This window comes from Panthera uncia, chromosome X (genome assembly GCF_023721935.1).
Source record: "Panthera uncia isolate 11264 chromosome X, Puncia_PCG_1.0, whole genome shotgun sequence".
In the NCBI taxonomy this organism is placed as follows: domain Eukaryota; kingdom Metazoa; phylum Chordata; class Mammalia; order Carnivora; family Felidae; genus Panthera; species Panthera uncia.
Genome location: NC_064817.1, coordinates 39,492,788 through 39,505,093, shown reverse-complemented (window position 1 = coordinate 39,505,093; position 12,306 = coordinate 39,492,788).

Genomic DNA, 12,306 nt, shown 5'->3' with positions numbered 1-12,306 from the left:
TATTTCTACATGTAACCGTCCTGCAGGCCTTCTCTGACAAGAGGTGGAGGGCTCTTTTCCCTGCTGAAGGCATTTCAAACACAACAGATTTGTGTTGTGTGCTAAGCCTAGTTAGCTTGGGCGTGGATTGCTGTGTGTCCTAAGGACATTCAGATCTCCTCTCTGGGCCTCAGTGCAACAATCTGGAGAGTTAGAGTGTCAGCCTCTCAGAATTTGTGAATCAACTGGAAGACAGAGTAGCAAATGTGAGAACATTGCTGTAAGACACTAAAGAAATTTCCAAAACTTATTATTGTCATGACTTTTGGCCAACAACTCAAATCCTAGATTCTGCTAACCTCCACCATCAATGCCTCCTGGGCTGATCTCAAACCTGGGCCTTTCTTAACTCTACCAATACCTATGTTGCATTCTTCTGATCTAAATTCATGTGTTCTATTAATGGTTTCATCATCTGTGTCCCTGTATTCTGACCATGAATCCAAGATGCTCTTTTATCATATGTGCCCTTTTTTGATAGACAAAGAGACTAGTCATATGTTAATTTTCCACTATCAATGCCTCTCTGATCCATGTCTCAACTATTGGACCATGGTTAACTTTTCTACCATCAATGTCCTTTTGATTAGACTTCCAAAACAGACATATGTTGCAGAGGGTCTGGGTTCCAGTTCAAACCAGAGGGGAAATGATGTTTGAAGGATAGCAGAGGCCCAATTTCAAGAACTGGACCTGAGGACCATTGAAGGTAGAGGTTCATTCACGGTGGAAGGCTGCTGACAAGACTGGGCTAACGGCCTGTACAACAAGATGGGGATTTCTGGCAAAATCATTAACAGATGTTTTTAGATCAAACCAGGGAGATTGATGATGCTGAAAATTTCATATTTTCCTAAGATATAGACATGGAATAGTTAATGGAGGCCCAGGGTTCAAGGTCAGAAGTGATGGCTTGTCACTTCAGAGATGAGATGAGAAAAGATTGAGGCTTCCATATTGTTCTCTCTCTCCGTCTCTCTCTCTCGCTCCATCCCTCATATCACTCACGCAGGGAGAAGCCAGCTGCTATGTCATAATGACACTCAGGCAGCCTTTGAAAAGAGGCCCATGTGCCAACCACGCCTACCAGTAGCCAGTGAGGAACTGAGTCTCCTAGGCTATAGCCATATGAATGAGCCAGCCTCCAGCCTCAGGTGACTATAGCCCCAGCCAACAACCTGACCGTAACATCAGTTAGAGACCTTAAGGCAGGATCTCTAAGCCAAGCCACTCCCAAGTTCTTAACCCCACAGACACTGTGAGATAATAAATGTTTTCTTTAAGCTTCTATGTTTCAGGGTAATTGGTTACCTACTAATATCTATTATCTACTAATGAGATATTAGACACAGCAATAGATAACTAATACAGGCATCTAAAGTTTTGGTATTTTGTTCATCATGGATTTTTGCATTAATTTTGACTTCTGAAAACATTGCACTAAAATGTTATTTATCTCGATTACTGAGGTTTTCTGGTACTCCCTTACATTTTGCACTGTGAGGTGAGTGCCTCATCCTTGTCCCAAACTTGCTGGGAAAACTTTTTCTCTAAAATCATAGACTATCAGAAACTTGGCTATTTGAAATTATATCAATAAGAATAAAACATCCTCCTGGTGCCTGGAGGATCCAAGTCTCTTTAACATAGAGGAACAGCTTCAATTTCCAGCCCATGTTCAGAGGCTCAAATAAGGGGCAACTGGAGTCGACATGTCACATCTATTTTTACTTTAGTGTTTCTAAATAAAAAGGCCCCTGAATCCACTTCACCTTCCAGACTGAACATTGATTCTTTTACATACCAACTTGCTTTGCTTTGGGCTGATCAAAACCCTGCTTCCTCTGAATTTTAACTAAACTCAGCTCTTCCCCCAAATCCTGCAGTGATCCCATTTCCCCCTTTGTTTGCCAAGACTAGGGTGATCTACCAGCCCTGTTGGCCCAAGACGGAGGGATCTACCGAGACGAGGGACAATCATTGCTAAAACTAGGAAAGTCACAGGCAAACCTGAACAAGTTGGCCACCCTAGGTGAGATCCCCCGCAGTTCTCATGGTGTGTGGTCTCCCTTGCTGCAGCCAGTTAATAAACCCATTATGGTCAAACTATGGATGTGACCCTGGTGGTCTTTATCAGGTAGGCTTTATCAAGGTCATTAAGTTTGGAAGCGTTCACCGAGGTCAAGTTTGAGATCAGTCCTAATTTAACAGACCTGGGTTGAAGCTCCAGATCAAAGGGGCATTGATTAAGAAATAATTAATTGAAGGCTGAATGCTAAACCATGCCAGAAAAGCATTGATAGTAGAAGAGTTATCAGAGCTCTGAGTCAGACTGGAACCATAGTAGATAGGGTTGGAAATTGGTCCGGGGGTGATAGAAATGTCAACAAGGGCTTGGATTTTAGATTTTGACCAGAGTCATCGATGAAGCTGGATTAGATAACAAATGACCAGTTCAAGTGCCAACCGGATGAACAGCGGTGGTGGAAGAGTTAACCGAAACCAGCAATTTGAGCTCTCTTGTCTAGACCCAGTCCGTGGGTTGCAGATAAATGGTACAGCTGGCCAATGGCTGTGTAGGAGAGGTGGGGTCTCGTTCCTAGTGGCCAATGAGATGAAGCAGCAAGCCTGTTACTAGGGAGAAGCCCCTGTTGCTATGTGCCGAGTAGGAGAGTCAGGGTCTAGCCTGAGTAGCTACAGACAAATAGTTAGCCAATGACTGCAGGAGAAGTTGGACTTCAGCCTCCTCAGCCTATGGTAAACTGTTACCATGTAGCAACCCCCAATGCCAAGTGAAATGAGGCGGCCAAAGTGACACCTGAGAAGCTGTAGACAGAAGGTGCAGTTAACGAATGGCTGAGCAGAAGAATCAGGCTCTGGCCTCCCCACTCAAATAAGGCTGCTGGGTCTGTAAATCAGCAGAAGTCTCCATTTTCCAATGCAGGGAGGGGGCAGGGCATAGTCTGAGGGGGTATAGATAGATGATGCTATGGGAGGGAGGTGGAAGTGGGCGGGGGCAAGGCCTGAGATTGCTTTGGACAGAGGGTGCGGCTGGCCAATGACTCCGTGTGAGAGGCAGGGTTTGGTTTCCATGGCCAACAAAATGTGAACATCCGTGTTACTACGCAGAAATAACCCTGCTGTTCCAAATGACACCAATAAGAATGAAGCCTCTCACTCTTGCCTAGAGAATCTAAATCACATTGATGCAAAACAGCAGCCTCAACCCAAGTGGAAGAGGAGGAGGAAACTTGGCATGAGGGGCTGCAGACAGGTGACACATTAAAAAGAAAAAGAAACAAATGAAATGTAATGATGGGTTTTATTTAAACTACAAAGCCAAAACATTATCATTTCAACTTGTAGTCAATTTTTAAAATTACTAATGGGATATTTGGCATTCTTTTGGTTGTAATAAGTCTGAGAAGTCAGATGCACTTGCAACATGTCACAGAATACTAAATTTTCACCAGAAATATTTGCTGTGTATTTAGATTTCATAAAATTTACATTTGAAAACAGATTAATACTCACAAATTGGTCCCAACATATGTTAAATGTTTTCCAATAATCGGGGCGCCTGGGTGGCTCAGTCGGTTAAGGGTCCGACTTTGGCTCAGGTCATGATCTCGCAGTTTGTGGGTTCGAGCCCCGTGTCGGGCTCTGTACTGACAGCTCAGAGCTTGGAGCCTGTTTCGGACCCTGTGTCTCCCTCTCTCTCTCTGCCCCTCCTTTGCTCATGCTCTGTCTCTGCCTCTCAAAAATGAATGTTAAAAAAATTTTTTTAAGTTTTCCAATAACTGAATTGTCTATTTTAAATGTTTAGTTAATAAAAATAAATATAATTTAAAATTCAATTCTCAGTCTCACGTGCTTCATCTCAAGTGCTGAATAACCACATGTGGCTAGTGTCTGCCATATCACGTGGCACAATTCTAGACAATGTGCCACTGGTGGTGGTCAAGTTAAACAGGCATGGTTTTGAGTTGTAAACCACGTAGGCATGGGCGGTAGAAGAGCTCATAGAGACCAGGGTTGAAGATCTGTAAAAGATCGACAAAAGATTGTTGACAGAAGTCCACGTTCAAGGACAGAATAAAGTAGCACTAATGGTGGAAGAGTTAACAGAAGCTTGGGTTTGAGTTCAGACCTGAGGTGTGGATGGTTAAAAAATAGAAGTTTCCAGGGGCACCTGGGTGGCTCAGTCGGTTGAGCATCATACTTCGGCTCAGGTTGTGATCTTGCGGTTCGTGAGTCCAAGCCCCACATCGGCCCGCTGCTGTCAGCCTGTTAGCGCGGAGCCCGCTTCATATCTTCTGACCCCTCTTTATGCCCTTCCCCCCACTTGCACTCTCCCCAAAATAAATAAATATTTTAAAAAATAGAAGTTTCCAGTCCCAACAAGATAGCATAGGCCCATTTCTCCCTGTTCCCTCTTGCTAAGTACAACTATCAACCCTAGAAATAAAAGAAAACATCAAAAGAAAAGGGATGAAGGGTGGTAAAAAAAAAAAAAGTGAATTCATTTAGGATCCCAGGAATGGAGGTACAGCACAACTGAAGGGCATCTTATATTCCCCCTGATGTGGAAATGTTGGGGTTCGGAGCTGACGGCCAAGAAAGAATTCTTGAGATGTCTTCGGTGCAAAAAGGCGGTTTTATTGGGGTGCCTGGGTGGCACAGTCAGTTAAGTGTCTGATTCTTAATCTGGGCTCAGGTTCGTGAGTTCGAGCCCTGCATCGGGCTGCGTGCTGATGTCATAGAGCCTGCTTGGGATTCTGTCTCCCTTTCTCTCTGCTCCTACCGTGCTTGTGCTCATTCTCTCTCAAATAAATACATTTTTTTTAAAAAGGTGGTTTTATTAAAGCATGGGGACAGAATCCATGGGCAGAAAGAGCTGCATTAGGGTGTGAAGAGTGGCCAATTATATACTTTCAAGCTGAGAGGAGATTAGAGACAGCACAAATCTCCAAGGTATTTTGGAAACAAGGTTTCCAAGGCCCTGAGGGGGCCAGCTATTGTTAGGAAAAGGTCACTTATTAATGTTTAGTAAAACCTCAGTCATGAGACCCTTCAGATGTTAATCAGTGAGCCATATGCTTGGAGTATGATTGCCAACATACATCTTGTTGGAATAAAGATAAAGGAAATTTCCAAAGGGATTTCTATGTTTAGAGTAGACTCACAGGATCTTGGGGGATTGGGCTAAGATTGCCTTTTGCCCTTAGCAAAGTATCAACATCGAGGCAGCTGAGGTACAGAGGAAGGTCATTTTTTCTTTTTTAAGTTTTATGTATTCATTTATTGGAGAGAGAGGGGTGGGGGAGAATCCCAAACAGGCTCCGCACTGTCAGCACAGAACCCAACGTGGGACTCGAACTCATGAGCTGTGAGATCATGAGCTGAGCTGAAATCAAGAGTCAGACGCTTAACTGACTGAGCCCCCCAGGCGCCCCCCAGGTCATTCTGCCTGTTTCAAGGACTTGTCAGTGGGCTGTAAGTAGTAAGGCAATTTAATTTTTTCTTTTGCCTTTGTTTCCCATATCATCACCCACCCAACAGAAGGCAACTTGGGCCCAGCATTTCCTGACATCCAACCGAGCAACATGAGGCAGCTTAAGTAGGTTCATTTCTCCCCTGGATCAAATGGAAGTCCCTCTGACCACATGAGGCAAGCCCAGTAACCACAAGGGGATGGATTGGGAGCCGGTTTATAATAAGAGAGAAGTTCTCTCTTTCTCTACTGGGCCTGAGACTGCCCTCTCCCACCAGCACTGCCACAGGCAGGGGGAAGCTGTAGGACTGATGCAGCCACAGCAAGAGGAAAACTTCTTTTACCTTGAAGGCCTCCCAGACCTGAGATTTTCTTCTCCCAACAGGAAGCACAAGGCAAGTGGGTGAAATCAGCACGAAGAATCCAAGTAGGCAGCCAGACTTGGAAAACCTGTCACGTGACCGGAGATAATGGGGCAGGCAGGAGGAACCAGCAAAAGGGACTCAGCCACAACAAGCATCCTGGCCCCGATGCCACTTTGACCTTGCAGGCCTACGATTCCCCTTCAGCAACCATAAGGCACTGGTCACAGGAGCCCATCATATCCCTCTACCACAGTGGGACACCTGGAGGTCTGGCTTGTAGAAATCTTTTCTACCCCCTCAGGCATAAACCAGCAGAAATAAATGGAACCCCCAGAGATACCAGATAGACCAAGCAAATGAAAATAACACCACAAATTTTCTGAAAAATAAACTTCCAGGGTGCCTGGATGGCTCAGCCGGTTAAGCGTTCCACTTTGGCTCAGGTCATGATCTCACGAGTCAGGAGTTTGAGCCCCACGTTGGGCTCTGTGCTGACAGCATGGAACCTGCTTGGGAGTCTCCCTTTCTCTCTCTCACTCTCTCTCTCTCTCTGTGTGCCCCTCCCCCACTTGTGCTCCCTCTCTCTCTCAAAATAAATAAATAAACTTAAAAAAAAGAAAGAAAAACAAATTTCCATTAGAACTATGACACAAAAACTAGGTCAAAACCTTCATGCTAAACCAGGTAACGGGCCGCTGAAATAAAAGATTTTAATAGGACCCAGAGTCTCCTAACATCATAGACAAATGCCCAGGATACAATGGAAAATTATCCATCATTCCAAGGACCAAGAAAATCACAACTTGAATGAGGAAAGACAATCAACTGACGCCAGCAGTGAGATGACTCAGAATTTCAGATTATCAGACAAGGACTTTAAAGCAGCCATCATCAGATGTTTCAACAATCAATTCTACATTCCACAAACTCTCTTAGAACACATGCAAAACAAGAAAAACCTCAGCAAAGAAACAGAAGTTGTTTTTTAAACACCCAATGGAAATTACAGCACTGAAAAATACAATAAAAGAGATGAAAAACACACTGGATGGGCTTTGCAAAAAACAAAATCCATCTGAGTAAATTTAAAGCTCTCATCGGCTTTATTCAATGATTCCTGAATCTAGCAGTGTTCCATCCAGCAAATACAAAGGACCTGCACAAACTAGAAGATTTTTTATAAGTATTAGTAGGCAGGACAAGGAAGTTACTCGAGAGCAAATTGTTTCAGGCAAGGTCACCTTCCTTTGGGGGTCTACGAGCAATTACCTCACTAGTGCTGACCAGGAAATTCCAGACTGGTTTAGATTACATCCCAGGGAAAGACTGAAACTACAATTAAGTTAGCTATTAAGTCTCCATTTGGTGATGTGGGTTTAGCACAAATGACTCCATTTGGGACCTTTTGTCCTTTTTTTCATAGCCTTAGGAGTGGAGTGGAGATGACAGAAGATAGTATCAATACATTTGAAAGCTGATCAAGAGAATCAATCCAATCATAACAACAGAGAGAAAATTGACTGAAAATATTGAACTATGAGACAATAACAAAAGACGTAGCATTCATTATCATGGAAGTCCCAGAAGTATGAAAGACAGTGAGGCCAAAATAGTATTTGGGTGTTTGTTTGTTTGTTTGTTTGTTTGTTTTAAGATTTTATTTTTACGTAATCTCTACACCCAACGTGGGGCCCGAAATCAGAACCCCAAGATCAAGAGTCAAGCTCTCTTTCAACTGAGCCCCCAAAGGAGTATATGAAGTAATGAAATGTTCCAAATTTGGCAAAAGACACAAACCTACAGATCCACGAAGCCGAGGCAATCTCAACAGGATAAACCCCCAAAAAAGTTCACGTCAAGATATAGCATAACTAAACTTTTGAAAACTAAAGACAATGAAAATATCTTGAAAGCAACCAGAGACAAAGCATTGCCTCTAAGGGAACACCAATTTAAATGACAGCAGATTGGAGATGCCTGGGTGGGTCAGATGGTTAAGCATCTGACTCGGTCTGGGTGGCAGCTCAGGTCTTGATCACAGGGTCATGAGTTCAAGTCTCATTTTAGGCTCCATGCTGGTCATAAAGCCTACTTAAAAAAATAAATAAATAGGGGTGCCTGACTGGCTCAGTCAGTTAAGTGTCCAACTTCGATTCAGGTCATGACCTCAAGGTTCATGGGTTTGAGCCCCGTGTTGGGCTCTGTGCTGACAGCTCAGAGCCTGGAGCCTGCTTTGGATTCTGTGTCTCCCTCTCTCTCTGCCTCTCCCCCACTCATGCTCTGTCTCTCTCTCCCTCAAAAATAAACCTTAAAAAAATTTTAAATAAATAAACAAACAAATAAATGACAGCAGATTGGGTGAGACAATTAGGGAGATGTTGTTTAAGGGTACAAACTTGCAACTAATAAATAAGTTCTGGAGATCTAATGCACAGCATAAGGAATATAGCTAATGATACTATATCATATCCTTAATATTGCTAAGAGAGTAGATCTTAAATGTTCTCACCACAAAAAAGGAATGGTAACTATGTGACAGAATGAAGGTATTAGCTAATGCTATGGTGGTGATCATACAGCAATGCATAAATGTATCAAATCAACACATTTATACCCCTTGAGCCCACACAATGTTATATGTCAATTATATCCCCATTTTTAAATTTTTTAAATGTTTTTATTTTATTTTTGAGACAAAGAGAGACAGAGTGCTAGTGGGGAGAGGGGCAGAGACAGAAGGAGACACAGAATCTGAAGCAAGCTCCAGGCTCTGTGCTGTCAGCACAGAGCCCGATGCAGGGCTTGAACTCACAGATGGTGAGATCATGACCTGAGCCGAAGTCGGCCACCCACTGAGCCACCCAGGTGCCCCTATATCCCCATTTTTTTAATGAAAAACAATTTTTCAATTAAAATGACGGTATATTTCTCATGTGGAGACCAGAAGGAAGAGGCATAACATTTTTCAAAGTGCTGAGAGAAAAGAATTGTCAACTACAAATTCTGTATCTGGTGAAACTATCCTCAGCTAAGAAGAGGAAATAAAAAGCTTCCGGGTTGGTGAACACATGGAGATTCAGAGAGAATGGCACTCCTAGAGAGAGCATGGAAATTCTGTCCCTTCCCACATAATTTGCCTTATGCATCTCTTCCGTCTGGCTGTAATAAACCGGTGTTAAATAACAAAAATTTAAAAACAACAAAAAAAGGGGCCCCCGGGGGGCTCAGTCGGTTAAGCATCTGACTCTTGATATCGGCTCAGATCACGATCTCATGGTTCATGAGTTTGAGCCCCAAGTAGGGCTCCGCACTGACAGAGCAGAGCCTGCTTAGGATTCTCTCGGTGTCTCTCTCTGTCTCTCCCTCTCTCTCTGCCCCTCCCCTGCTCATGCTTGCTCGCGCGCTCTCTCTCTCTCTCAAAATAAATAAATAAATAAATTTTAAAACAGTAACAAAAATTCAACCGTGTAAATTTTATTTCCTTTTTTTTAATCGACTAAAGTTTGAAGATCTAATGGGCTTTATGAATTGATTCATGAATTGAGTAGCATCCGGTCTACCAAGAAGAGGGGAGCTCCAAAGGGCTACAGAAAGGGAAAGGTTTTTAAAGGTAGAGAGGGAGCAGGAAAAAGGAAAATATTAGCAAAGAATCTGTTGTTTTAGGCAAGGTCATCCTCCTAAGGGGGAACGGAAGGGGTCTATCAGTACATTTCCTAGCGCTACCCAGGAAATTCCCATGTTGACTGGTTAAAGGTGACATTACCAGGGGGTTGAAACTGCAGTTAGGTTAGGTATTAAGTCTTGGTTTCTTGACTCAGGGCCTCAACCCTGAGTGATTTAACTTTGGGCCAGTGGTTTTCTTTTTAACACTGGTAATCTAGTAAGTAAAATGTCCCTCTGAGTTATGTGAGCTGCTAATTATGTGAGTTATGCGAGCTAGCAAATTGACTGAGCCTTAGGAGGGGTCGTGGGAACCTCTGGTTTATAGCCAGTTGATCATAAGTACAGGTAACCTGAGCTTGTGACTGCCATCTGAAGGGGGGGGGGGGGAGTCTTATAGGACTGAACCCTTTAACTGTAGAATCCGGTTCTATCTTCCGATAAAAAGGGTCCAGAATGTCTGGGTGTTGGGTCAAACTCCCCCCCCCCCCCCCCCCCCCCCCCCCCCCCCCCCTCCCACGCATTGGGTCCAGGAACCAAACGTTGCTGGTGTCAGACAAGTGAGATTTGCTAAGAATGGCCCCGGCTGGAAACAAGTGGTTTGGAAAGAGAAGGATGAAAGGGCGGGTGGGGGAGGAACCTTTGATTCCTCGGTGGCCACGTGGTCACCTAAGGTTTGGAAGAGCAGCTGTGCTATGCACAGTTACTAAAGATAAAAATTACCAATGAAATTTAGAAATGGATCCAACTCCCAAGCAGTTGTTCACTGAATGCATAAGGAAGCAATGAGAAACTAACAAGTAAGCGCATAAGAAAAAGGCAAAATATTCAATCCCTTGGTTATTGTAATTTACAATAGCGAAACAAACAAACAAAAAGTAAGAAGAGAACGCTGGGTCAGACTTTGAGGCTAGTCCAAGCTCAGATTTCAGTGAACCTCAGCCACTAGCCTCAAAGCGGGCCCCCCGCCCCAAGGTAAAAATCAAGATGGGGGGAGGGCAAACCCAAGAAACTATTGAAATTGGGGGGGGTGGGGGTATCAGTGGGAAGGAGTGGTTTCATTTTGTAGATCGGTACCCTTAGCTTCCCAAGGAGCCTTTACCAAAGGGATTATGCAGATAACTTACTTAGGAGCTGGGTCTTGGGTTTTTGAGTGCCACAGAGTGGAAAAGCAAGTTTGGGTTGATACAGGACTCAGAGCTCACTACCCACGTCAAGGGAAATGCTGTGATTCAAGCGGGGCCCCTCACAGGGTATACCCCATACAACCTTATTGTTGCAAAACTTAAAAACAATTCCGGAAGCCTTAGCGAATTTGCAGTCTCAGTTTCTCCTCCCGGATCTTAAAAATGCTAATAGAAACATTAGGTTAATTAACAAGTGAATGGGGAGACTCAGAGGGGGGGATTCTGAGGACTCTTCCCGACCAGGTGGAAATTTTTTTCAACAGTTATTTAAAAGTCAGGTGAATAAAGCAAAAATTATAGAAGCAAAACAGAGAGGAAACAGAAAGGGGAGAGTCACAGGACTCTCATCCCAGCAAGATAGACCTGTTTTGATGGTTATTAAGAAATGGAATGAATAAAACAGACATTGATGGGAATAAAACAAAGGTTTTATTACAGCACCACCAAAGGTTGGGTGGGCCAAAGGGACCCCACCCCGCAGGTGCCCCAATATTAAAGAGCCCCAAACAATTCTGCTTTATTTACCCCAGTTTAAAGCAATTCCATGGAACAATGCTTAGGCAGATTAATCAAGTCAAAAGTTGACAAAAGGGGGCCCCTGGCCGATTCAGTGGAGTGTGCAATTCTTGATCTGTGAGTTTGAGCCCTACATTGGGTGTAGAGATGACTTAAAATAACATCTTAGAGAGGCGCCTGGGTGGCTCCGTCGGTTAAGTGTCCAACTTGGGCTCAAATCGTGATCTCACGGTTCATGAGTTGAAGCCCTGAGTCCGGCTCTGTGCTGACAGTTCAGAGCCTGGAGCCTGCTTCCAATTCTGTGTCTCCCTCTAGCTCTGTTCCTCCCCCACTCTCTCTCACGCATGCGTTCTCTCTCTCTCTCTCAAAAATAAATAAGCATTTAAAAATAAAATATTTTTTAAAAATTGACAAAAGGGTTATAGTCCCTTGGCTTGATCCCTCACTGAAGACCCAAAAGCTTATTGTAGCAGAGTAGGTAAAATGGTCAGGGGGTGGAGAAGTTTCCCGGACTCCTTGATATAGGAGCCCCATGAACTGTGGTACCAAAACCTGTTGATGAAATCTTAATGGAGGCTACAGTTAGAAATGTAAGTTAAGGGGAGCACACTTTACCACCCCAAAAGGTTCTTCTTTGGCAGGGGAATTATTTAAGCTGCTTATTTTCAAGAAAGAGCAGACACAGGTGAAACTCTGAAAATTGAGTAGAAGTTACCATTTGGTAAGAGACATTTACATGTATAAAGGAAATCTCCACTTATAAAAGTGTCTTCCTTGTTGTACCAGGGTGACTCAATCTCTAGAAACTCTTATCCATGGAGAAGACAGTGACTTAAGTCTGCATAAGAACCCTACCCCTGTTTACTGTGCTTTACTTCTTTTGTCTTTAGCTGAAGGTGGCATTTAAGGGATGCCTTTGACCTTTTTGGGAGAATGACACAGTTTTCCTGGGTGTCTCCCATGTACACAGGAGGTATACATGTGATTAAACTTGTGTTTTTCTCCTCTTGATCTGTCTTATATTAATTTAAATATTAGACCAGCC